This window comes from Trachypithecus francoisi, unplaced genomic scaffold (assembly GCF_009764315.1).
Source record: "Trachypithecus francoisi isolate TF-2019V2 unplaced genomic scaffold, Tfra_2.0 Lachesis_group15, whole genome shotgun sequence".
Lineage (NCBI taxonomy): Eukaryota > Metazoa > Chordata > Mammalia > Primates > Cercopithecidae > Trachypithecus > Trachypithecus francoisi.
In genome coordinates, this window is record NW_022681460.1 from 7,132,228 (window position 1) to 7,156,959 (window position 24,732).

Below are 24,732 nucleotides of genomic sequence, written 5' to 3' on the forward strand. Positions count from 1 at the left end.
AGTCTGTCCCCTACCTGGTCCTCTCATGTTGTTGGAGTGAGTGGCCAGGAGGCAGAATGCCAGCAGGTCTGGAGGAGTTATCAGCATTTGCTGTTTCTGCACATTCAGCCCCAAATCTCAGAGTTTTGTCCACAGCTCCTGCCAGGGGCTGGCCAGGCCGGGAACCTCCATGCCAACTCCGCATGTCCTTTGGGGAAATGAGAGTTGCCCTGCCGAAAATCAAAAAGGGAAATGAATCTAGCAAGCTGCATTCCTTTCTTCGCCCCTTCATACACCGCATGCCATCCCTTTTGGGCACCGTCTAGACCCTTTAGCGTCTCTGCTAACGAGGAGACAGTTTCTCCTGTGTCTGGCACATGTTTTCTGCAAACCACAGAGAGGAGATACACAGAGCAAGTGTCTAATCTTCCTCCTCTTTCCCCAGCATTGGGCAGCACCAGTTCAAAGAAAAGCACAGCATTTCCTTCTTCATGACTTTGTGAGGGCAACAACGTCTCCTGGAGACACTTCCTCAAAAGTGACATCTCCATTCCTAAAACGCTGACCGACATTAATCCCATTTAAAGCTCCAGTGCCTTAGAAGAGATCACGTACCGACATCTCCTATTTTTTTTTCCTCACGGTTTTAGTCTCTACATGTAAAGGAAGACTACGTGTCTTAATAATTAATTATGATCGCTATTTAAAGCATGTGTAGCTATAATCAGAAACCTCAGCCTTGTCACCATTTTCCAAAGAGAGCTCCATTATCATACATGTTGATGCCTACTAGTCTGAAATAAATTCAAGGAAAAAGGAATGCAATGTTTTGTCAGTCTTTACTTAAGCTCCACAACAAATTTTTACTCTGAAAAAAATTTCCTTAGTTATTGTGTAGAGTTGCTGATATTCCTTAGATTCCTATGCAAATTGTATAAGATGGGCGAGGTCCATTCTTACAGACACGTGCAGCCTTGGAGTGAAATGCACAGGCTCTGTCGTCAAGCTTGTTGCTGCTGCATTCAGTGAAGACTTCCGTTCATTTCTTGCCCCAGATCCTCTGACTCTTGCTGGGTTTCCAACTACAGGACAGAAATGATCTCATTAGCACCCCACATTCTTCATCCTCTTCCGGTTTCCTCACTCCTGACCCTGAAGAGCCCTGAGTTCTTCAGGCAGAAAAATAAGGGCTGAGACTCGTTGCTGACAATGTTTAGGAAAGGTCAGGAATTCCAGTTTACCAGATTTTTCTTAGATTTTTTAAAACTTGGGTTTTGGCAAAGATTTTTGGTCTGAGAATGTGCCTCACCTTCAAACATTCAAAGGATGGTATAGAAAGTATAGAGAATGACGTGAGGGCCCGGTGCAGTGGTTCATGCCTGTAATCCCAGCACTTTGGGAGGCCAAGGTGGGCAGATCACCTGAGGTCAGGAGTTCAAGACCAGCCTGGCCAACATGGCGAAACCCTGTCTCTACTAAAAATACAAAAATTAGCCAGGCGTGGTGGCAGGCGCCTGTAATCCCAGCTACTGGGGAGGCTGAGGCAGGAGAATTGCTTGAACCCTGGTGGTAGAGGTTGCAGTGAGATGAGATTGTGTCAGTGCACTGCAGCCTGGGTGACAGCAAGACATTGTTTTAAAAAAAAAGAAAGAAAAAAAAAAGAAAGAAAAGAAAGAAAGAGGTGAGCTGAAGTGTGTTTTTAAAAATTACACAAAGTTCGTTTTCCAAGAGTTTGCCACCACAGTGGATTTAAGAGTATATCATTAATCCCAATGTACTTATGATTTGATTTGCAAAACTTCTTTCAATGTAGATATTTCTAGGGAAAGTGAAGCGCGAGGTTACAGCCTGGCCACGGGTTTTTGATTCTGAGGGTCCCCTGGTTCCCCTGTCACAAATGCTGAAGGATACTCTCTATGGATTTTCTTGGGAGGGCTGAGGGGTGGGACTGAAAAGGAGCCTGCAGGCACAGTGGTCCCCCAGTTTCCTGGAGCCTCTTCCTGGGCTGCAGAACTCAGAGTTTCAGTCTGAATGTTGAGATGTAGAGGCAGAAGAGCTGTGGTGTTGGCGAATCTGTTCTAGCACTGAATGATGTCCTTTCTTCCCTGAACATCTTAGCAAGTCTTCTCTTAGTAACTGCAGATGGGACATTGGGATGTGGCCATGGATGCAGCAGTTCCTCCAGGGACTGTCCATGAGAGACAAGGAGGGAGACTGCAGAAGGCCTGTGGCTGACAGGGCCCTTCTTCCGCAACCTGGAAGTAGCTACTGTGATCTCCTCCTGGGCTGGCTGGGGACATGCATATCTGCTCTCCAAGGGCTGTGGTCCCCTTGAACATGGTGAGAGGCCAGTGGGATATAAGGAAGGGTAGGAAGGTTGCATGGGGTAAAAGAGAAGACTCCAGGTTTGGACCTCAGGGCTGGTTCTTGTTTGTTTTGCTGCCTTGAGGAAGAAAATTGTTTAACTTCTGTGACCCTCTGCTCCTAATTTGCAAAATGCAGATGCTAATGTCCATCTTTTAGGGTCTTTGTGAGGCTGTGCCACTGTACATGCATATCATGGGGTCTGGCACACAGGGGTGCTCAACACGTGGGGATTACTATGAAGATTTGGTGAGTCCCGGGTAAGGCCCCACATTAAAACGATCTTCCCCACTGACCTGTGTCCATGAGTGAAACTCCTGCCACCACTGGGTCATTCGATTTTGTCCTTGGAATGCTCCTGTTAAGACACAAACCATCCTCCAGGGGCTGGGGGGAGACAGTTGGGAAAGAAACAAATTGCCCGAGGGGGAAAGGCCTTTGGTGGAACAAGTTTATCAAGTCAGCCAGTCAGCCCTGACAACTGGACAGACTGACAGACCAGTTTGGAGGGGTGGTGTGAGAACAGAAAGGAAGAGGCCTGGCCCGGGATGGGCTGGGCGGGTGGAAGTGAGCAGGGGGTAGGGGTTTAAATACTAAATTACAAAATACTCACAGTGCCCAAAGAGCTGAGAGACAGGGGACACATTTATCTCTAAACAATGCCAGTTGTTTGCAAATAATAAGTTCATTGTATTCTTTGTTTTTCGGAGTCAGGATCTTGCTCTGTCACCCAGACTGGAGTGCAGTGGCTGATCTGCGTCAGCGCAACCTCTGCCTCCTGGGTTTGAGCAATCCTCCTGCCTCAGCCTCCTGAGTAGCTGGGATTACAGGCATGTGCCACCACACCCAGCTAATTTTTGTATTTTTTGTAGAGACATAGTTTTTGCGTAGGCTGAACTCCTGAGCTCAAGCGATCCACCCGCCTTGGCCTCTGAAAGTGCTGGGATTACAGGCGAAAGTCACTGAGCCCAGCCTGTATTTTTATTTAACTTCTGATAACTTTCTAGTTAAGGAACTTTACATTTGAAGCAATAGGTCCAAATGTTAGTGTGAAAAAGAAGTACAGTAAATATACTACGGGTGTCAAAGAATTCTGGAAACCCAGAAAAGAAAAAATAGTAAATACATCTGGAGCAGGTGTGAGTGGAAGGCACTTACCATATGGTACTGGACTGATATTTGTAGATTGATAGGGAAGAGGGGCCTTGCTAACCATCCAGCACCTGGGGCTCCTGGATAAATGATACGATGTCACAGGTCCTCAGATACAGAGCATTTTGCTGTTTTCTCCTCATCTTAACCACCCCTCAATTGTTCACTGAGCACTTACAGTTTGCAAGGCACTGTGCTGGGTGCTAGGAAGAATAAAAACTGAGAAAATGTGTCCTCCCTTGAAGAAGACACCTGCTGGGCAGCCTTCTCAGCCAGTGACCCCCATGTTTAGCAAACTCCTTCTCCTAGCCTCTCCTTCCACCCCCTAAGCCAGGGACATAGCAGCCACATTGAGCTACATGACCTGCTTCCCCGAGCAAAGTTAATTTACCGGACTCAAGACGGGCCAATCAAACTCCGTATTCCAGGAATTAGGCCTCTGGATTCAGAGATACAAGTCAGTTTCAACTGCAGTTTCAACAGAGGACACATACACTCAAGGGATGTGGGAACATTGCATTTGGCTACGGACTTACCGAGGAGCAAAGAGCCCTGGTCAGCAGAGAAAAGAATAGCATAGGCTTGCAGAGAGAAATGGAAAGGGTGGGTGTTCTCCAGGCTGGGTGGCCCTGGAGAACAGCAGAAAATCCAGTTTCATTCCCAATGCCTCCAGCTCCTGCTGCCAGTTCTTCTTCTGGCCCTGCTGTACTCCCTCTCCCTGTTTGGATTTCATGTATAAAAACCTGTCAGCAGTGACTTCAGCCAGGGTCTCCCCACCACAGCATGATTGCATGTGGGGCTGGATAATTCTTTGTTCTGGGGGTTGTCCTGTGTGCCACAGGGCGTTAAGGAGCATCCCTGCCTCCACCTACTAGATACCAGTAGAACCATCCCTAATGGTGACAACCAAAAATGTCTCCATACATTCTGCATATCTCCTGGGGGCAGGAAATTGTTCCTGGTTGACAACCACTGACTTAAATGAAGAAAAGTTTATTCTTCTCAGGTGAAAAGGAATTAGTTTAGAGATAGTGTAGTGGCTCAAAAAAGTCATTCTGAGCCTGGATTCCTTCTGGCTTCTGCTTCCATTTATAGCGTGTGGCTTCAGCCTCATTGTGGCTGCTCTGCCTCCTGCATCACATCCATGCTGAGGAGGGAGGAAGGGGCAAGGGGAAGAGGTACACGAGTTTTTTATCCAGAAGCCCCACCCAATAGCATTTCACTTACATCTCATTTGTTAGAGCTGGGTTCTTTTTTTTTCTTTTCTTTTTTTTTTTTTTTTTTTTTGAGACAGGGTCTCACTCTGTCACCCAGGCTGCAGCATAGTGGTAAAATTACAGCTCATTGCAGCCTCACTCTCCTGGGCTCAAGCAATTATCCCACTTCAGTCTCTAAAGTAGCTAGGACCACAGGTGTGTGGCCATCATGTCTGGCCAGTTCTTGCAAACCATGGGGTTTTGCCATGTTGCCCAGGCTGGTCTCGAACTCCTGGCTTCAAGTGATCTGCCTGCCTTGGCCTCCCAAAGCGCTGAGATTACAGGCATGAACCACAATGCCCAGCCAGAGCTGAGTTTTGAGAAGCATTTCTGGGTGGCCACAATGCCACTTCAATCAAAAAGAAGGTTCTGTTACAAAGTGTCACGGATTGAATTATGTTCCCCTTCCTGCCCTCTGCCAAATGCGTATGTTGTCCCAACCCCCAGTACCTCAGATGGTGACCTTATGGGGATCTAGGGCTGCTGCAGGTGTAATTAGTTGAGTTAGGATGAGGCCATGCAGGAGTAGGGTGGGCCCCTAATCCACTATGCCTGGTGTCCTATAGAAAGAAGAAATGTGGACACAGATCTGCACGCAGGGAGACGACATGTGAAAAGGAAGACAGATCCCAGGGTAATGCTTCTATGAGCCAAGGAATGCCAAAGACTGCTGGTCACCCCTAGGAGCCAGGCGGCGGCCTGGGCCGCACCTTCTTCGGGGCCTCAGCAGGTACCAGCCCCACTTGCACTTTGGCCTGGGACTTCCAGCCTCTAGACCCGGGAGAGTTCTGTCATTCAAACCACTGAGTCCAGGGTACTTTGCTAGGACAGCCCCAGGAAGCCAATGCACTCAGGAAGACAAGCATGAGAGACACTGCGCAACCAGGCAGTGAAGTCCGCGCTGGGCCTCGGAAAGAACCGGAATGCTTTGAGCATGTTTCCTTCGTTAGGTGGACTGTGTTCCTGGCAGGTGCAATGCAAAGGACCTTGATGAGGACAAACCCTCCCTGGACATAGGACTGGAGGAAGGAGGCAGGGCATGCACATAACTGAGGCACCCCCAGAGAGACCAGGGCCTGCAGTGACTCACTGCTCCAGGGAGCCAAAGATTGTTACTGGTTGAGCCGGGGCGGCCTGTTGGAGGCACAGGCCTTGGAGATGGCAGGCATTGGATGGGTGGAGGTTGGGGCGAGTGTTCCAAAGGAAACAATGAGCCCAGAGACTTGGGGGCAGGCGCACAATGGGGCCTGTGTGTGACACTGTGCACTGTGTCACTCGGGTGGATGGTCCCTGCAGAACAGTACATTGTAACTGCTTCCAAAGCAAGTGAACTATGGGTTTCAACAAACTCCTGAATTTCTGTATTAAAGACCCAACAGGTGAAGAATAAAGACTCTGGAGGTATTCTGACTCAGCAATTTCATTTCTGATGCAGGTCTCCTTTGCAAAACTTTTGGCAGGATGGTTTTATGCTTCTTACATTTATTTTTCAACCTCTCTGACCTTTACTTGAAAACATCCATCAGGGGCTTGTTCTGAGAATCTTGGTCACTTTGATTCTTGGCCCCAAACACCGACACAGAACTGGTTTCCCAAAGGATTGTCTGGAGAAGGCTGAGAAGTGTGACAGTGTCTCTTTAATTAGATTTGCCCCTGAACTATGAGAAGGCCAGGATGTTCACGGCAGGGCCCTTACCTCTTAGAGACTCATCACTCCTGGGCAGAACATTGGCAGGTGCTCTTCCCAGCTGTGTCCGCTCGGAGGAGACTTTTCACAGTTCTGTTTTGGGCCAGACATGAAAACAAGAGCTCAGCCCCTTAGTCTCAGCTCTATGGGACGAGCGTTTGAGAAAAAGAGGTAATAACAGACACTGGTTTATTCAAGGATGGGATCCTTCAACAGCTTTTAACATGTCCACAAACACAAACTCCAGGAGGGCCTGAAGCTGGGAAGCAGATGGGCTGCTTGGGACACATATTCATGGTGTGTGATCATTAAGCAGGGGTGGCCTCACTTCCCACATTCTAGTAATCAATACGTATTTCCTATGGCTGCCGTAACAAATTGCCACAAACGTAGCAGCTCAGACCAACACAAATGGGTTTTCTTAGCATTCTGGAGGCCAGAACTCTAAAACAGGTCCTAAAATCAAGGTGTCAGCAGGGCTATGTTCCTCACACAGATGCCAAGGGAGAACCCATTTCCCTGATTTTTCCAGCTTCTGGAGGCCACCCACATCCTTTGACTTGTGGCCTCTTTCTCCATCTTCAAAACTCATCCTGTAGTCATCGTCCTGTCTTTTTTGACTTTAATCTTCACGCCTCTCTCTTAAAGATCCTTGTGAGTGGATTAGGCCCATCTGAATCATCCAGGACAATCCCTCTATCCCCAAATCCTTAACGGAATCAAACCAACAAAATTCCTTTTGCCAAGTAAGGTAACATATTCACAGGTTCTGGGGATTAGGATGTGGATGTCTTTGGTGGAGGAGGGGGCATTGTTCTCTCTGCCACACCGACACTTTGCAAAAACGTGTTCTTGGACAAGTGAATTTTGAACATGCTGGGTTAAATAAAAATAAACAAACAAACCAGGTTTCTTCATTGCAGGACTTTTTAGTTTTCAGTGTTAATGAATGTTATAAAATCCAAGAGGGAAATGGAGTATATAGGTTTTCCCAGTCTTGTTTGAACAAGATCTCCCCTCCTTCATTTCCCCCCCGTGAAACCAACGGACATTTCAGGATCGAGTGGGGACACAGTCTCAGGGAACACATTTTGGCCCCACTGTGGAAGTCGAGGCCTGGAGGAGCAGGTTTACATCTCACCAAGGTTTGGGGATGAAACAGATTACAGGGGAGAATCGTCCTCTGTTGGCTACCACGTGCTGTGCCCATCGGTGAGCACTGCGGAGGAGGAATTCTTCATTTAGGATCTGATATTTCGTGTCTGAAATTTCTGAATAGGATTTGATTGACCTCAACTCCACCCTCCAAGGCAGATAGAGAAGTTAATCCCTCACTTATTCATTCACCCGTCCATGCGCTTAGTAAGTGTGTATAAGGCAACATTATACTGGGAATTCCATGTCCACAGGTTCCCTGTCCACCTTCACCAGCTCTAGTTCCCGCGCCCAGCCCCATTTTTGCCATAGCCACGCATAACTGTCAAGTTGAATCACAAACAGCTGTCTCCCAAAAATATCCCGAGAAATCTCCCCCAACTCTATATATTCCCTGAAGGTCGCACGAAACAGGACTATAGGCAGGAGGGGCGGGGCCCAGGCAGAGGATGTGAGTCACCAGGCAAGTGCTGCCGCGTATTTTTGGCCTTCGGGTGGGGTGGCTGGGTGGGTTGGGCAGCGCGTGTGCTCATGGTCGGGTGAATTTATGGGATTTATCCAAGTTAATGGTAGTGCTGGAGGCAGCCCCAGGGAGCGAGGCAATCGGAATGTGCCTCTTGCCACTCCATTAAGCCGCTCTCTGGACACGGAGTCATCCCACTCGGCCTGTGCTTTTAATGCCAAGATCTGCATTGCCCAGCCCTGGCCTGTGGGTCTCCTCCTCCTGCGCCCCGGCCCCACCTGTGGTCTTTGCAAACAGCGCCCCGGACAAGGAGGGCGCACGGACCCGATCCGCTTCCCCAAAGCCTGTGGAGCACTTATCAGTCCTATTTAAAGCTCCAGTTAAGGATTTGGATTCGGGACTATGTCATTAAATGACCACATTAACGAGCCCTCAGAGAAAAGCTCTCACAAAGCTTTTGAGCTCATAGCCTCTTGGCTGCCTTAGGAGCTTCCAGTGTGTTAACATTCAGAAAATCAAAATATTCCGAGCGCTGGCGCTGCAGCATTCCCAGGTCTTTGCGGACTGGAAGCTTCTCTGTCTGCTGTGTGGATGGAGCGGCAGGAGCCAGTGAGTCCTGGGCAGCCTTGGGGCCACCTGGTCACAACTCCCCTCTGTCCCTCTGTCCCGGGGCCCTGTCCTCTCGGCGGGGCTCCAGACCTCTGGCGGCTGCTTTTGTGCTCTTTCGCGGGGCATCTGTGAGAACAGTCTGGAAGATAATGACACAGTGCTTGCCTGGGGAGTCAGAGGAGCTCTGGTTATGTCCAAGCCGAACCCCCGGAGCCTCTGGACCGCCTAGCGCTGAGGGAGCGGGAACTGGAGGGCGGGTATGCGGCCGGGAGGAGCCTTCCAATGGGAAGAAACCAAGTTTTAAAGTTTCCTGCTGTGTCATCTGAACTAGAAAGTAGGCATATCGGGGTATTTCTGAAGGTGAAGGGCACCGTTTGCTTGTACTCTGTTCCTCGGCGTCCCCAGATAAAGAAGCTTTGATGTGACCAGGGGTCCTGGGCTGTGCTTTTCCTTTCTGTGTCCATGTCAGGGGTTCTCTCTGCCACCTCTTGACAACAGCCCTTATGTTTAGGGATGTTCAGACCCGAGGGTTCGGCCTGTGCAGCCAAGAAGCCCTTGAGCCGATTCATGGTGTGGATCCCTGCCCTTGCGGCTCAACCATGGGGGGCTGGAGGTGGAGCCACAGGGCTGCTGGAGGGCAATGGGGCAAGGGCCATGAGTCTGACTCAGTGGCCCCAGCGAGGCCAGGGCTTCTAGTCTTCACAGGAGGCCAAGGCTTTGTGGACGTGCCCTGGCGCCCATGCCTGAATTGCATGGAGATGGCCCCTTTTGCACACTAAGAAAGATTCCCAGAGTTCCTGCTCTCCTCTCCTTTCTATCGTCTGGGCTGATACAGGGGCTTTTGGCCACTGGGGAGGAGCCCATCACCTCTGAGGCTGACTAGGATTCCCTCCCTGGATGCAGTTAGAAGTTGAACTTAATTTTCTTTCTTTCTTTTTTTTTTTTTTTTGAGACAGAGTCTCACTTAGTCACCTAGGCTGGAGTGTAGTGGTGCATTCTCGGCTCACTGCAACCTCTTCCTCCTGGGTTCAAGCAATTTTCATGCCTCAGCCTCCTGAGTAGCTGAGATTATTACAAGCACCCGCCACCACGCCTGGCTAATTTTTTGTATTTTTAATATAGACAGGGTTTCGCCATGTTGGCCAGGCTGGTCTCGAACTCTTAAGCTCAGGCAATCTGCCCGCCTTGGCCTCCCAAAGTGCTGGGATTACAGGCATGAGCCACCACACCTGGCCTTGAGCCTAATTTTCAATGTAGTTTGATCCTGTCTGTACTTTGAAGCAGAAGTGGCGCTGACCGGATGCGGCTGAGGAGGGACACCTGGGTTGCATTGGCTCCCATTAATGGCCAAAGGCAAGGAGGGGAGAAGATGGTTCCTTTTTAGAAAGAAACTTAAAAAGCAGCATAACAAAACACATGCACACCCCCACCAAAGTGTCTTGGCTGTGGCGACTGTGGACCTGCGCCCCTGGGATGGCCCCGTCATCCTTCAAAATGCTGCTGGCGCCTCTACAACCTGCTCAGCGCTAGGCCATGGCCACACTCTTCCTGGGCTGCCCCTGTCAGATGCAGCTTAGTGGAGCCACGAGGTCTGGGGACCTGGGTGCCCCAGCTCATCCCTGGATTCCTCCAATGGGCCATCTTGCTCCAGGGCCCCTCACTGGGTTGGCCGAGACTTGGTCGGATCTGCACCGCACTTTTAGGCTTTCCTTGCCCGATCCTCCCCTTCATCTCTTACAGGTGTTGTCCCCCAGGAAGTCTCTTGCCCTCCCCTTCTGCACCGGCAGCGCTTCCCACTCTGTCCTTTGATGGACACGCCAATGCAGCTGGGAATGAGCTTGGAAATTCTAAATGACCAGAGTGATTTCTGGGCCCTGAGTGTATTACAGATGGAGAAAGCTTCAGAATTCTCTCTGGAACCCCAGGCCCGACCTTGGGATGGGAGGTGGGCGGCTGGGCCCACGAGGAAAGAGGCCTTGCCCTGCACCACAGGGGAGGTGGGGAGCAATCAGCCGGCCCCAGGCTGGAACCTGAGGAAACCAAAACACCAAAGGCTAGGAAACTTTCCCTGCCTTTTTTCCAAACATATGTTCAAGTCGGGGATCTGAATATGCAGTGGGCTGCTCTATTTCCCACCTGGCTTTGGGGAAGCAAGTCAACACAGGCAGTTGCTGAGTTTGCTCCAGGAGCTCTGCCTGGAGGGGTAGTGCCAGCAGGGACAAGCATTTGGAGGGGCTGGGGCTGGCGGCAGGTCCAGGAGGCTGCACATAGACTATGCCTAGGCACAGCTTTATTTTTAGTCATCAGATGTTTCTTTCTATGTCTGATAAATGGTGCATGATTAATACAGAAGAGCAAACAATTTCCTCGATATGGCAAGCGATGTTATTTCTGTATACACCCGATGGCCTCGTATGCAGGTGTTGCTTACTCTGTGCAACTTGTGTAGTAACCAGCAGCTATCAATACACTTTACAGATGTGCTGGAAGATATTTAAAGACAAACAATGATTCTTTTTAGAAAGTAAACTTCTGAAGGAGGCATCAAAACTTTGAATTTTGATGCAGCATTTTGTTTTTTTTTTTGAGGGGGAGTCTTGCTCTGTTGCCCAGCCTGGAGTGCAGTGGTGCAATCTTGGCTCACTGCAAATTCCGCCTCCTGGCTCACTGCAACTTCTGCCTCCCGGGTTCAAGCGATTCTCCTGCCTCAACCTCCTGAGTAGCTAGGATTACAGGCACCCACCATCATGCCTGGCTAATTTTTGTATTTTTATAGAGACGGGGTTTCACCATGTTGGCCAGGCTGGTCTTGGACTCCTGACCTCAGGTGATCCACTCACCTTGGCCTCCCAAAGTGCTGGGATTACAGCCATGAGCCACTGCACCTGGCCTGATGCAGCATATTTTTAAAGACAGGATGCAGAATGTAATTTGGAGAGAGATGGCGTATTCCAAAATATTGCCGGTATGATGACATCCTCCAATGATAAATACTTCCCAAATGGTCCTGTGAGAGCTCCCAACTTCCTCCTCTGGCCAGTAGCCTTTCAAGCCAAGACTTCAAGCCAGCAGAATTTTATTTTAACTGTAAGGAGAGGACAAAGGCTATGGAATGATGCCATCCAGGCTGCCCTTGGCCGACCTCACTGACCCCATCTGCAGGAGGCTCAGGAAGGTTTCCATATGCCCCGAGTAGTGGGGCTCAGGTGCTTCTCAGAGTCATTCTCACCCCAGTCACCAGAAGCGGGAAGGACAGGAGATCTGTCAGTCAGGTTGGCCATGGAGTTCAAAGGCAGCTCTGTTGAGAATGTGCAGATGTTTGTCCTTCCGGGTCCAGAGAAGGGATGGCACAGATTTCATTCCTGCATTGTCTTTTGACCGCAGGTGCTACCCTAAGCACTGTCTGGGGAGAATTTTAAGGCCGTGCCCTGACGGATGCATCAGTCACTTCAGCCGTGGTGCTGGGGGACCCGAAGCACAGGAGCATCCTCTGTCGTCCTCCCGGCTGGGACCCTCTCACTTCCTGTCTGCACTGCAGCCCCAGTGTGTTCCTCTGGGAGCATGGGGGCGACGCCATCTGGGCCTGCCACTGGTCCTTCAGTGACCTTTGACCTCCCCATCAGACTGTGCTCTGCAGGTCTGGGGTCATTTCCTGCTCAGATACCTTCTCTCCCTGATGATCGATTCCCCCTGGAGGGGTGAGCCACTGTTGGGAGGGGAGATGATGCTGCCTTGGGAGCTGATCATGCAAGGAGGGGCAACCCAGCCCAGATCCTGGAGGTCTTTGGGCTTCCCGGTAGAAGCCAGCCTTTGTGTCAGCAAACCAAGAAAATGCCTCCCCGAAATGGTCTCCAGTTCCCCCCAAATGCCTGCCTCCCCCTCCAGCCTTCTCCATTGATGCCTGCAGCTCCATCAGTAGCGTTTCATTCCACCCCAACAGGAGCTGGTACTGGTTCTTCCCTTGCCTCATACTGGGGTAGATTTTAAATAGGATTGGGAGCAGGGAAAGGAGCTAGAAAAGGAAGGGTTCCAGGAAGTTGGGGAGGGAGATGTCAGGTGGGGTGATGGGAAAGGAGACCAAGGACCACCTTTGCCTGTAGGGTGGGCTGAACTGTGTTCCCACAAAAGACAGGGAGTCCTAACCCTGGCTACCTGTGAATGTGACCTTATTTGGGAATAGAGTTTTTGCAGATGGAATCAAGTCACGATGAGGTCACTAGCGTGAACCTTAATGTAATAGGACTGATGTCCTTTTAAGAAGAGAAGACAGGGACACACGGGAGAAGGCCATGTGACGAAGGAGGCAGAAGCTGGAGCGTCGCTACCACAGGCCAAGGAACACCGGGGCTACCAGGAACTGGAAGAGGCGAGGAGGGGCCGTCCCCTAAAGGCTTTGGAGAGAGTATGGCTCTGTCAACACCTTGATTTCAGACTTGTAGCCCCTAAACGGTGAGAGAATAATTGCCTATTGTTTTAAACCCTCCGGCTTATAGAACATTGTAAAGGCAGCCCTAGGAAGCCCTAGCCAGTTTCACTCATTATGATAAATACCACAGATGATGACTGTCATATATTGGATGTGCTGGAGATCTTAACAGCCACAGAATAAACTGCAGGCCAAAAAAAAGAACATTCATATGAGGTCCCCAGCAGGGGCTGGCTGTGCAAGTCAGAGACTGCAGAACCAGGTAGGCAGACAAAGTGAAATTGCCTGGAGCTGGACACGTATGTGCACCACTGGGAAATAAATAGACTCACGGTGGAAATGACCAACGTGGATGGCCAGGGAAATGCCAGCAGCAATAAAAGAAAAGAGTGCACAAGGCCTGTAAATCCGCAGATGCGAGAGCTCCCGAAAAGTAGCGAAGTCTGAAATAAAAGGCAGGCTCAGGCTTGGGGTCTAAGAAGTTGAAGCAGGAAATGAGAGGGCGGGCACTGTGTGTGCTGGGCTTCCGAAGACCGCAGGGAGTGGCCAGAAGTCTCCAGAGGCAGCGTCCTGTGGGGTAAGGGGGACCTGAGGAGTGTCAGCATCCTCGGTCGCCTCCTTCTTCGAACCAGCTGTTCGGAATCTGGTCTCTTATTTAGGATAATTGTAGGAACTGACTTTTTTTTTTTTTCTCTCTCACCTATTGGCTGATTGAAAGAACCGACTTTTTAATGAGCACCTCCCTGATTAGAATTGCTCAAATGACAACAGCTGCAGCAATGGGAGCAGCAGCAAGGTTGAAAATCCAACAGTCTGCATTCCAGAGCGACAGTACTCTTGGTCACTTTGGAGACATGGCAGCAGAGAACCATGGCTCTCATCGCTCATGGTTGGTTGGGTTGCCAGCCCTAGGGCTACAGAATGTAGCTAAAAGAGAGGCTTGGCTGGCAGCTAAGAGGGGCACAGGACACCAGGATGGGGTTCATGTGGCAAGAGTGGATGGAGCCAGTGGCCCAGTAGGGATGAGACAGGACAGTTCCAATGGTCAGGACAAACCTCAGTCACTGTCTCAGGGAAGTGTCCGAATTTGACAGGAGGTAAACAGCAGACAAAATCCTGGAGCACAAGAGGATAGGAGTGTCTCGCTCCCATGAATGGTAATATTGGAGGACCGACCCCCAAGAGCATCAGCCTCAAAGGCAGGGCTTTCTGTCTGGCGTTGGCAGCAGCCACTTAGCACCATAGGCAGGGAGAAGCAGCCCAGGTCCCTCACTTTTGCTTCACTTCGACTCTTTTGACCAAAGCACCACTGTTTAAGGCCTCATTTTTCTTCTCCCATGTGGAAAATCGTATTGCTTAAATTTAAAAATGAAGATGGATAGATTGATGAAAAAATCCCCATAAAGCAAAATTCTGCCTGCGACAAAAGGGTCTCCATGTCTGAGGTGACGGTCTACTTCGAGTGACGCCAAGAACACCAAAATCGCTCCATCAAAAAAGGATAGGAATCAATGGGGCTCATGCAAATGCCACATCAAGAAAAGTCAAGAAATATATACTTAGTGGTAATTATGGTTGCAGAGAACGAGAAAACTTAAAACAATGTGAACATATATGGTTATATAGATTGAAAACCCCCCATGTCATAAAACCCCCAGGACACAGAATGCATCAGCGTAGACAGCAGCTGTACAGACAATGCTGGGGCGGTTGTGGAGTGGGACTGGAGGGCAGGAGGAGCCATCGAGTCAGGTCCAAGGCCATTAGCCCTGTGATGCCAGCAAAATGTGTGAGTGGTGAGCCTCTATGTTCTCTACTGTAAAATGGGGTGACAGTACTTCCTTACAGGGTTGTGGTAATGAAGTTACTTGGCACAGAGCTTGGCATGTGGTCACAATGAGTGGTGGATAATAATAATATGGTAACAGTGGACATCATTGTGAGAAGGGACAGAGACTCAATGTGAAAAGTATAGAAAGGGTTCTTACAAATCTCTAAGCACATAAAAGTCCCTAAAAGACAAATGGCGAAGGGTTCACAGTTCACAGAAATGGAAAAAAAGTAAATGAATGAATTCAATGAATATTAGGGGAAGAAAACCGTTACTAATTAGTGACGAAGCACAAAGAAATGCAAGTATCCAACACCATTTTGACAATGCGTGAGGAATCATCGAGAATTCAGAAACATTCCTGACAGAAGTGCAAATGTGCCTGATTACTTTGGAAGACCATTTGGTAATTCTCATCCAAAGCCATAATATGCCACACTTTGATCCCATCATTCTCTTCCTGAGAATGAAATAATTCAAATTAAGAGAAAGCTATACTTATAATGAGACATGTAGTTAGAATTATGAGAGTAAAAATAGGTTAGCATCCCACAATACAGAAATGGTTACTTTGTCATAAGAATCCTAATTCTATAACATATTACATGGTGATTAAAATGAGGGTGTATATAAAATAATGTTAAGTGCAATACAATTTATTGAAATAATTAATGACAGGTATTTTAAAAATATGTGGTTAAAGATGAGATAAAGCTATCAGTTAATGCAATTTATTTAATGTAGGTAGAGCAACTTAGATACAACTATGTGTGTCATTTTATTAATATGTATATTAAAAGACATGTAACTAAATTATCTTAATTTCTCTGTATCACCAGTTATGAATACACGACTCCTCGTGATTCATTTTGTACTGGCCTATACGAGAGTATACAAATCTAAATCAGGCACTGAATTAAGGCACAAGCTAGCTATGTCCTCCCTGGAACATTTCCTGACTCAATTTAGAAATATCAGCTGAGCATGTAGAGTCGTCTCTTTGAGGAAAGCTTTATTCTCTCAAGACTACTTGGTTCCCTGATACTCTCTTTAATGTTATTATAAGAACTCTAATCTTTTAATCTGCTAAATCACTCTCTATTATTCTTATATCTCAAAAACAGCTTCAAAAGTCACTGGATTTTTCAATGAGAAGTAAAAGTTAGGCAGCTACCAAATAGCTGAAAGAATATTAAATCTGATGGATCCAGCCAAATAAAAATGTTCAGTCATTCATGGGATTTGCGGTTGTTGAGGAATCTTCTAAGTTTTATAAATGGCAAGAACTCTTTCTCAAAGTTACAGATCAGACCTCACATATGCATGAGAAGAGAAGCTATTTTTGTCTCTGGGTTCCAGTTACACATCCACAGCCTGGAAGCTTTGTTCTCAGAATTCATGCTGTCATCAAAAGGACTCCATACAAACACTGCAGCCAGCCTGCCATGGCTTAGCTGTGACCGCAGCTACAAACTCTTCTGTCATGTGAAAACCTTTGGGCTTTTTCCGGGTGTGGAGTGCCTGTTGGTCCCAGCTCCGCCTGCCTTTCCTCCTCCTGGAATCGTGTCCGTCCTTTCAGTCAACTCAGTTTTTCCGCATCTTCTAGGCCTCATACCTCCGCCTAATCTGCATGGCAGTGGTGGGCTGGCTCTTTGTGCTTTTACACTGTGATCATGTTTAGCGATCACAGAATCAGCTTCTACAGAATGGACCTGCACCTGTGTGATGCCTTTCCCTAGCTGGATGCAGCTTCTCCATGGGCTGAGTTCATCATGTTAACAGTGCCTGCCCCACAGGCCCTCAGGGGGTCTTAATGGGTGGTCTGTGGAGAGACTTTAGCAGGTATATGAATCCCCACAATTGTAGGCAAAGTTTGTGTGCGCTGTTGCCTGTTGACAGCGGGGATTCTGCAGCTGCTTCCTTCTAGAAGCCTCCTGCGAGTCTGAGTGAATCATGGCCATCTCTTTCCCTCTAGAGTGATGAGTTTTGGCTTTGGCTCAGCATGGTGCAGACCATGGGATCCAAAGGGAAGTCTGCCGGGCATTTGTGGGAAGGAGGGCTCTTCTTCTGATTTCTGAGTGAGAGCAGGGAGCCCTCTTTTTCATCAAATGCCATGGCTCTCACATGAATGCTGCCTGGAGCAGACACAGCCCTTCCAGGACCAGAGGCCGAGGCTGATAATGGGACAAGAGGGTGGAGGAAGAAGTGGGGAGCACCTAGGCCTTCCTCTTTGACCAAGCACCATCCTAACCAGTCCTGATTTGTTCGCTTCTAGTTACATGATATAATAAATGTCCTGTTTCTTAAGGCACTTTTAACACGAGTGCAGCATTTTAGAGTCTCATCAGGTGTTCCACAGGACCCGAGTCTCCTCTCAGGCTTAAGGATGCCCATAAAAGGTGCCCAATTAAATGTTGATTGGTTGATTGGCACACAGAGAATTGCTGGAAGTGCCTCTGAGTCATCCAGGTGCCAAGGGAGCTTGCCAGGCTTGTCTACAGGAGGTTGGCCAACTGGAGTGTGTTGTTCTCCCACTCAAGTCCACTGCCCAGTGCTGCCAGGCATGGGAGAGCAACTCAGAGAGGGCTGTATGTTACACCAAGCAAGGTCTTGAGAGTGTCGTGCTCAGGGAGATGTCCAAGAGGGGACCAGCTGGCTGTTTGTGTGGATGTTGCTTCACTGGGTAGACAGGAGAGAATCCTCCTTATCAAGGGCCTGTAGAGTAGATGGACTTAAGCTTTTGCACCCACTCTGGCTGAGCCATGGTGTTAAGAAGGATTCTGAAGCTGTGTCCATATTTAGCTGGAAACTGTGCCTTGATTATTAGTTAAGTGCCCCATGGATACAAATGGAAAGAATCGAGGCAGTCATGCCAGTGATTCATCCCCTCTGTCTAGGGTCTGGTTCTTGGCTTTTTAGATCAGCAGACTCAGGGAGCCGCTTCAGAGCAGACACCCACTTCAAAAGTGGGTTCATCTATCTCCTGGAATATGCCCCACTCCCTTTGATAGACTGTTCTGCTCAAAAATGTCTTCTGAATGAGCACAGTGGCTCACGCCTCTAATTCCAGCACTTTGGGAGGTTGAGACAGGCGGATCCCTCAGCCCAGGAGTTTGAGACCAGCCTGGGCAATATGGTGAGACCCTTGTCACTACAAAAAAATAAAAACAATTAGTCAGGTATGGTGGTACAAGCCTGTAGTCCCAGCTACTTGGGAGGCTGAGGTGGAAGGATCACCTGGCCCCAGAGGTCAAGGCTGCAGTGAGCTGAGATCATGCCACTTGCACTCCAGCCTGGATGACAGAGTGAGGTTTTGTCAAAAAAAAAATGATAATAATAATAAAGAATAATAAATAACTACATAACTAAATAAATAGATCTCGGAGGCTGAGGACAGGCACCCTCTGGGGATGAGTAGTGCTAGCCGAAGCCGTCTCCCTCTGTCAACTAACAAGCTGGTGCCAGGAATACCAGCTGGTCTCCTGGGCACTCGATGGACCCTCAGCTCTTCCTTGGACTGTGGTGGGCAATCTCAGACACGTCTCCTTTTTTGGATCCCGTGAGGAAGAGTGTGACCTTTCTGCTTGGCACTTGGCTTATCAGCCTGATGCATGCAGAGCATGGTACAGGGCCAGGTGCACAGACGTGGTGCCGTGACCCTGGGGAATGCTGTCTCAGGGCCCGCGTCTCCCATACAGAATGAAGGGCCCCCTGCAGATCTGCTGCATGTGCTGTGGAGTTGCTGGTTCTCGTTAGGGAATGGTTTCCTTTAGTCCCTCCAGGCCTAGGAATGCCTAGGCCTCTCTGCCTCTCTGCCCGCCTGGACACTGTTGGGCGCGCACAGGATAAACATCACAAAATGAAGAGCGCCGTCTGCAGAGCCAAGAAGCAGAGGCTCGCTTGGAGAAGGACAGGACTGGGCCTAGAAGGGTTTGGCAGGTGGCTCTGCCTGGCCATTTGGGGACAGGAAAGGAGAGAGAACCCCAAGTAAGGGGAGTGGCCTGAAAGAAAGGCAGGATGTAGGGCCTGCTTGGGGCCTGGTGACCAAGGCACCGTTTGCCCGGTGGAGGGTCTGCGTTCTACTCAGGGGTGAGATGTAGGGAAGGGGTGGAGGAGGTTGAGGACTTGAGGAAAATGAGACTTTAGGAAGACTTCTGTGGCTACCGGGGGTGGGAGGGAGAGGAGGGAATCCAGAGAGGCAGAGAACCATCCAGGAGGGGGTGAGTCTTGGGTTGAGGGTGCTGGCTCCATGCTGGGGGTTCATACCAGAGGCTGCCAGGACCTCAGGTGAGGGCTGCTGTGGAACTCCCCCTCCCTGGCCAGGCCTCCCGCCCCTCCTTTGCCTTGCTCCCTGTCCTTCCCAGGTGTGCTGACAGGCGTGGTGGGCTCAGGTGGTGCTGGCCTCCTGTGCTCAGGGACTGAGAGCTGGCTGCTCCTTCCTGCACAGCCCTGCTTTGAGAGACTGCAAACCTCCCTCCAGGAAGGCCGAGCTGGGGGTCGGGGAGTCAGCCCCCAATGTGCTTGAAGCAAAGCAGATGGTGCTCTTGGCTCAATGGAGGTGGCCGAAGAACATGACCTTCCCCACTGGCCTTTCTTTTGGGAAAGGAAGTCTTTGGTAGTTTGTAGCAACTGAATAAATCTTGTCATTTTGATAAGCGGGGTCCCTGTTTCACTCCCTGCGTGGAGAAAGCGCCACACTTCCTCCCATTGTTCCCGCTGATGGTATTTCAGTCTGTGAGGCGGGATTGCTGTCCCAGGGAGTTTAGGAAGGAAGTGCAGGCCCGGCCGCGGTGGCAGGAGAGGCGTGCGGTGCGGGCTGGTTATTCTTGGAGGTTATTTCCATCTGCTGGGCCCAGAGCAGCTCAGGTTTCTGCACCCGGGCCGGTCACGTCATGGGAGGGTGAGGCTTTGCTTTACAATAATAGACTCAGGCTCCCCGGGCCAGGCTGGCGGCTCCTTGAGGACATTGGGCCACCCTGGCTCAGTGTCCCACAGGACCTGGAGTGCCCCATGAGCGCCCCTTCTGTGTCCCTGCCACGCCCCAGGGCCCTCCATGAACTGCAGCTCCTCACGCAGCTCCCAGAAAAAAGCAACTCCCAGGAGACTGACCTGGGAAAGCCATGTGGGGAGGCCGGGCCACAGCTTCCCAGTGGGGGAGGAAGAAGGTTCTGGTGACCGGAGCTGCTTCTGGTGTGGCAGCCGCTGTCCTGGGAGGCAGGAGCCCCTGGCAGGGGAGGGTTTCCTCTCTGTCTTCCGGGCCCCCCATGCAGGCTCCACTCAGGCCACTTCGTTTTTAAAATTCAAGTAATTTTTGTGATTATAGATATTAGTATTAGTTTGTATTAGTTTGCTGGGCCAACATAAATTACCACAGACTGGGTGCTTAAGTAACAAGAATGCACCGCGCAGGGTCTGGAGGCTGGAAGTCGTAGGCCAAGGTGAGGGTGGGGCTGGGTCCTGTTGAGACCCCAAGGGAGGCGTGGCCCAGGCCTCTGCCAGACACCTGGAGGTGGCTGGTGGTCTTCAGCTTTCCTTGGCTCATAGAAGCATCATCCTGGTCTCTGCCTTCCTCTTCACACAGCATCTCCCTGCATGCGGGTCTGTGTCCACATTCCTTCTTTCTATAAAGACACCAGGCATATTGGATTAGGGCCCCCCCCCCACTGTATGACCTCATCCTAACTTGACTAATTACACCTGCGACAACCCTCTTTCACAATAGGGTCACCTTCTGAGGTTCAGGGAGTTAGGACTTCAACACATGAATTTGGGGGGCACAGTTCAACCTGCGACAGATGTGGTGCATACGGATGGTTAAAACTTAGAAAATAGAGATGATCAGAAAACGAAGGAGTAAAAACTCTCCATTTCTACGGCTCAGAGATCATCACTGTGACTAGCTCAGGGCACATCCTCCTGAAAAAACCGTGTCTCAGAATGAGACAGAATGTGTATCCTGTTGGGTAGCCTGCTTTACACAATGATCTCCATCTTTCTAGTTTGCCAGATTTAGAACTTGGTCTGTGTTCAAATTGTGTGTTCTTTCTATCAGCCTCATTCAAACCAATAACCAGTGTGGGGACATGCTTGTTAACTGGTGGTTGTGTCCCTGCAGTCCTCTTTTCATGGTATTGGCTTATTTTGGGCCAACTGTGCTACACAGCCGCTGGGTTGCCTGTAAACTGGGGCTCACAGCTAAACCTAATGGCCTCGAATTAAACGTTGCTGGACAGACAGGGACTTCTACTTGCTGCGGGCCAAAAGACATGAAACATCTGGTTGACCTGTGTCAGGGTTTTGCCAGGTCCGGGCGTTCCCGCACTGGGTGGGAAGTGGGACAAGATGACCTTGACTGGCCCTGGCAACACTGAGGTTTTGCAGCTCAGAAGTTTCTGATAGTTGTCTTTTCTGGTGGCAGCAGCACTGGGAGAGGGGGCGTGGCAGGGTCTTTGGATCGGCCGACGCTACTGCCCTTGAGGATTACACCGAGGGGCTGTCCCAAGATGCCCAGTTCTAAGAAGCGCGTTCCTTGGATTCCTGACATTTTGTTCACAACTGTGGAGTGAGGGGCATGTACTTTCCTCACTGTACCCGCGTCTCACACACCACAGGCTGCGATCACATGGGATCAGCTGCGCACTCGCCTGTCTTCCCTCCTACACTGCTTCTGGGAAGGACCATGACTTTTTTAATCCAACATTTCATGGTTTATTTTTCTTTGGAGGAATAATTTATGAGGAAACACAAATTTCATGTGAGTATTTGCTGATGACAAATACAAACACTTTTATAACCCAAACTTCTGTCAAGATCTAGAACATTCCCATCACCCCAAAAAGTTATCACTCCGTAAAATTCCTGGGGGCCCTTCCCCAGTCAATCTCTGACCATGCAGAAGAAACATCATCACTGTTCCTGTTTTCTTCCACCATAGATTATTTTGTCTTTTCTAGAACTTTGTGTAGATGGAATCTGCAGCACGCTGTCTTATTCAGTGAAGTTCTGGGTTTCATCCACAGTGGTGCAGATGCCCCTAGCTTGCCACCTTTCTTTTTCTTTCTTCTTCTTTTTTTTTGAGATGGAGTTTCACTCTTGTTGCCCAGGCTGGAGTGCAATGGTGCAATCTTGGCTCACTGCAACCTCTGCCTCCTGGGTTCAAGCGATTCTCCTGCCTCAGCCTTCCAAGTGGCTAGGACTACAGGCATGCACCACCATACCCGGCTAATTTTGTAATTTTAGTAGAGACGATGTTTCACCATGTTGATCAGGCTGGTCTCGAACTCCTGACCTCAAATTATCCGAGCTCTTCAGTCTCAAAGTGCTGGGATTACAGGCGTGAGCCACTGCACCCCTGGCCTAGCTTGCTGCCTTTTATTCCTTTATTGTGGGGACACACTGTGGTTTCTTCATTCATTCTCCTATTGACCAACACTTTGGCTGTTTGAACATTTTTGCACAAGTAATTTTGTGTATGAGTGTTTTCCTTTCTCTTGGCTAAATATCCAGAAGTGAAATGAGTGGGTCATAGTTGAAATGGTTGTAGCGTTTTACTCCCCCACAACAATGTCTGAGTCCTGGTGTGACCTAGTCTATTTGTTGCCTTTCTGGTGAATGTGTGGTGTATTTTAATGTGGTTGACTTGCATTTCCCTGATGATTTATGAAAACAAGAACTTGTCTAGTATGCTTTTTGGTCATTTGTATATATTCTTTTGTGATCCTAACTTTTTACAATTAATTGTTATTTCTCTTCCTTAATAAGCACTGTGAAGTGGCATTGCACTTAGGCAAAGAGGCATTCGACACATGAATTGAATTTCTTCCCCATCCTCACCCTTCAGTGAAGACTGTCCAAGATATGCAAACCGATACAAAGAAAACTCTTTGAGAAAAAGCTGAGTCAGGCCCCTTGATCATGTTGTACCTGAGTTCCACTCTCTGGGACACTGGTAGCCTCATCATGAAGCAGATGTGGGAGGCCAGGCGGTGAGGTGCTGCTGGCCTGTGCAGTGTGCACGATGTCCTCTAAGTGGGGTTGGGGGGGATGCTGATGCATCAGGGGATGGGCATACTAGACGTGGGGGAAAGGGGAAAGGGCAAAAAATAGCCCTTTGCTCTAAAGAGCTCAGCTTATGGGTTTTGGCGGGGAAGGGAGTGGAAGTGCAGGGATCACAGCTGAGGCCAGGGAGGAAATGAAGCACGGCCTCCAGAGTTGGATTGGTGGCCTCCAGAGTTGGATTAGTGGCCTCCAGAGTTGGATTGGTGGCCACAGGGGAATCATGACGCCAGGGAGCTTCTTTAGGTGTCAGGCAGAGGATCTCGTTCTTTCAATGGAGAATGACATTTGTCACCCCACTTAGCAGAGGCTCCTTTGAGCCAGCTCAGATGGTTTACAAGATAACCACTCAGAGCCACCAGGTACCCAGGGGCTCTCACGGCCTGGGTCCAGCATGGCCTGGCCCTGTGTCCCCTCTCCCTGCCCTGGGGAGGAGAAGAAATTCAATTCATGTGTTGAATGCCTATTTGACTAAGTGCAATGCCACTTCACAGTGCTTATGGACACTCAGACTCAGTTTCTCTCTGTTATTATTATTGTTTGAAAACAAATTTTTGAGACAGAGTCTTGCTCTGTTGCCCAGGCTACAGTATAGTGATGTGATTTCAGCTCACTACAGCCTTTGCCTCCCAGGCTCAAGTGATCCTCCCACCTTGGCCTCCAAGTAGCTAGAACCACAGGTGCACATCGCCACGCCTGGTTAATTTTGCATATTTTTTGTAAAGACGACATTTCGCCATGTTGCCCAGGCTGGTCTCAAACTCCTGTACTCAAGTGATCTGCCCATCTCAGCCTCCCAAAGTGCTGGGATGACAGGCATGAGCCACCACGCGTGGCCTTCTTCTTCCTTTATCAACCCCATTTCTGTCCTTCCCTGGGTCGCCCCTGCCTGTTCCCACCCACGTGCTTCACTTCATTTGCAGCAACTCATTGCATTGTTGGAGGACTTCACTGCTCTGTTTCTGTGGACCGATAGCTGCCCCGGAATTTCACTAGAAATCCTTGGACTAGGCCGCAGAGACGGAGAAAGAGGAAAAGGAGATAAAAAGAAGCTAGATTAAGAAAAGGGTCAGGAAGAAGGGGTAAATGAGAAGGCGAGGAAGAAAGGGGCTCAGATGATTTCTGCAGAGTTTGGGGTAGCACCCGTGAGAGGCGTCTGCTTCCACCCCTGGGTTAGGTGCTCCCCCCGGGTTAGATGCTCCTTCCTGGATTAGGCGCTCCTCCCAGGTTAGGCACTCTTCCCTAGGTTAGGCACTCCTCTCTGGGTTAGGTACTCCCCGCTGGGTTAGGCGCTCCCCCCTGGGTTAGGTGCTCCCCCCGGGTTAGGTGCTCCCCCCTGGGTTAGGTGCTCCCCCCTGGGTTAGGCGCTCCCCCCTGGGTTAGGTGCTCCCCACTGGGTTAGGCACTCCTCCCTGGGTTAGGGGCTCCCCACTGGGTTAGGCACTCCTCCCTGGGTTAGAGGTTCCCCACTGGGTTAGGCACTCCTCCCTGGGTTAGGGGTTCCCCACTGGGTTAGGCATTCCTCCCTGGGTAAGGCACTCCTCCCTCGGTTAGGTGCTCCTCCCAGGGTTAGGTGCTCAGGACCCTGTGAGCAAAGTGAAGCTGCGGCTTCCCACCCCCTGGAGACAACACCTTCCCTCTCAGTGCAGGTTCACAGCATGCCGGGCACGCAGCACCTGCTCAGCACATGAGGGGATATGATGAAAACAGGAAGTTATAATCCAAAGAGATCTCTTGCAACACATCTCTGCTTAT

At 49.7% G+C, this 24,732-nt stretch overlaps 1 long non-coding RNA gene across 1 annotated transcript; it reads left to right on the forward strand.

The window, feature by feature from the left end:
• Positions 1-8,346: 8,346 nt before the first annotated feature.
• On the forward strand, positions 8,347-17,236 carry LOC117097972. The gene is made up of 4 exons (XR_004443122.1): positions 8,347-8,999; positions 10,406-10,662; positions 12,050-14,880; positions 16,047-17,236. It is a non-coding gene; the product is annotated as an uncharacterized LOC117097972 (long non-coding RNA).
• The last annotated feature ends 7,496 nt before the right edge of the window (positions 17,237-24,732 follow it).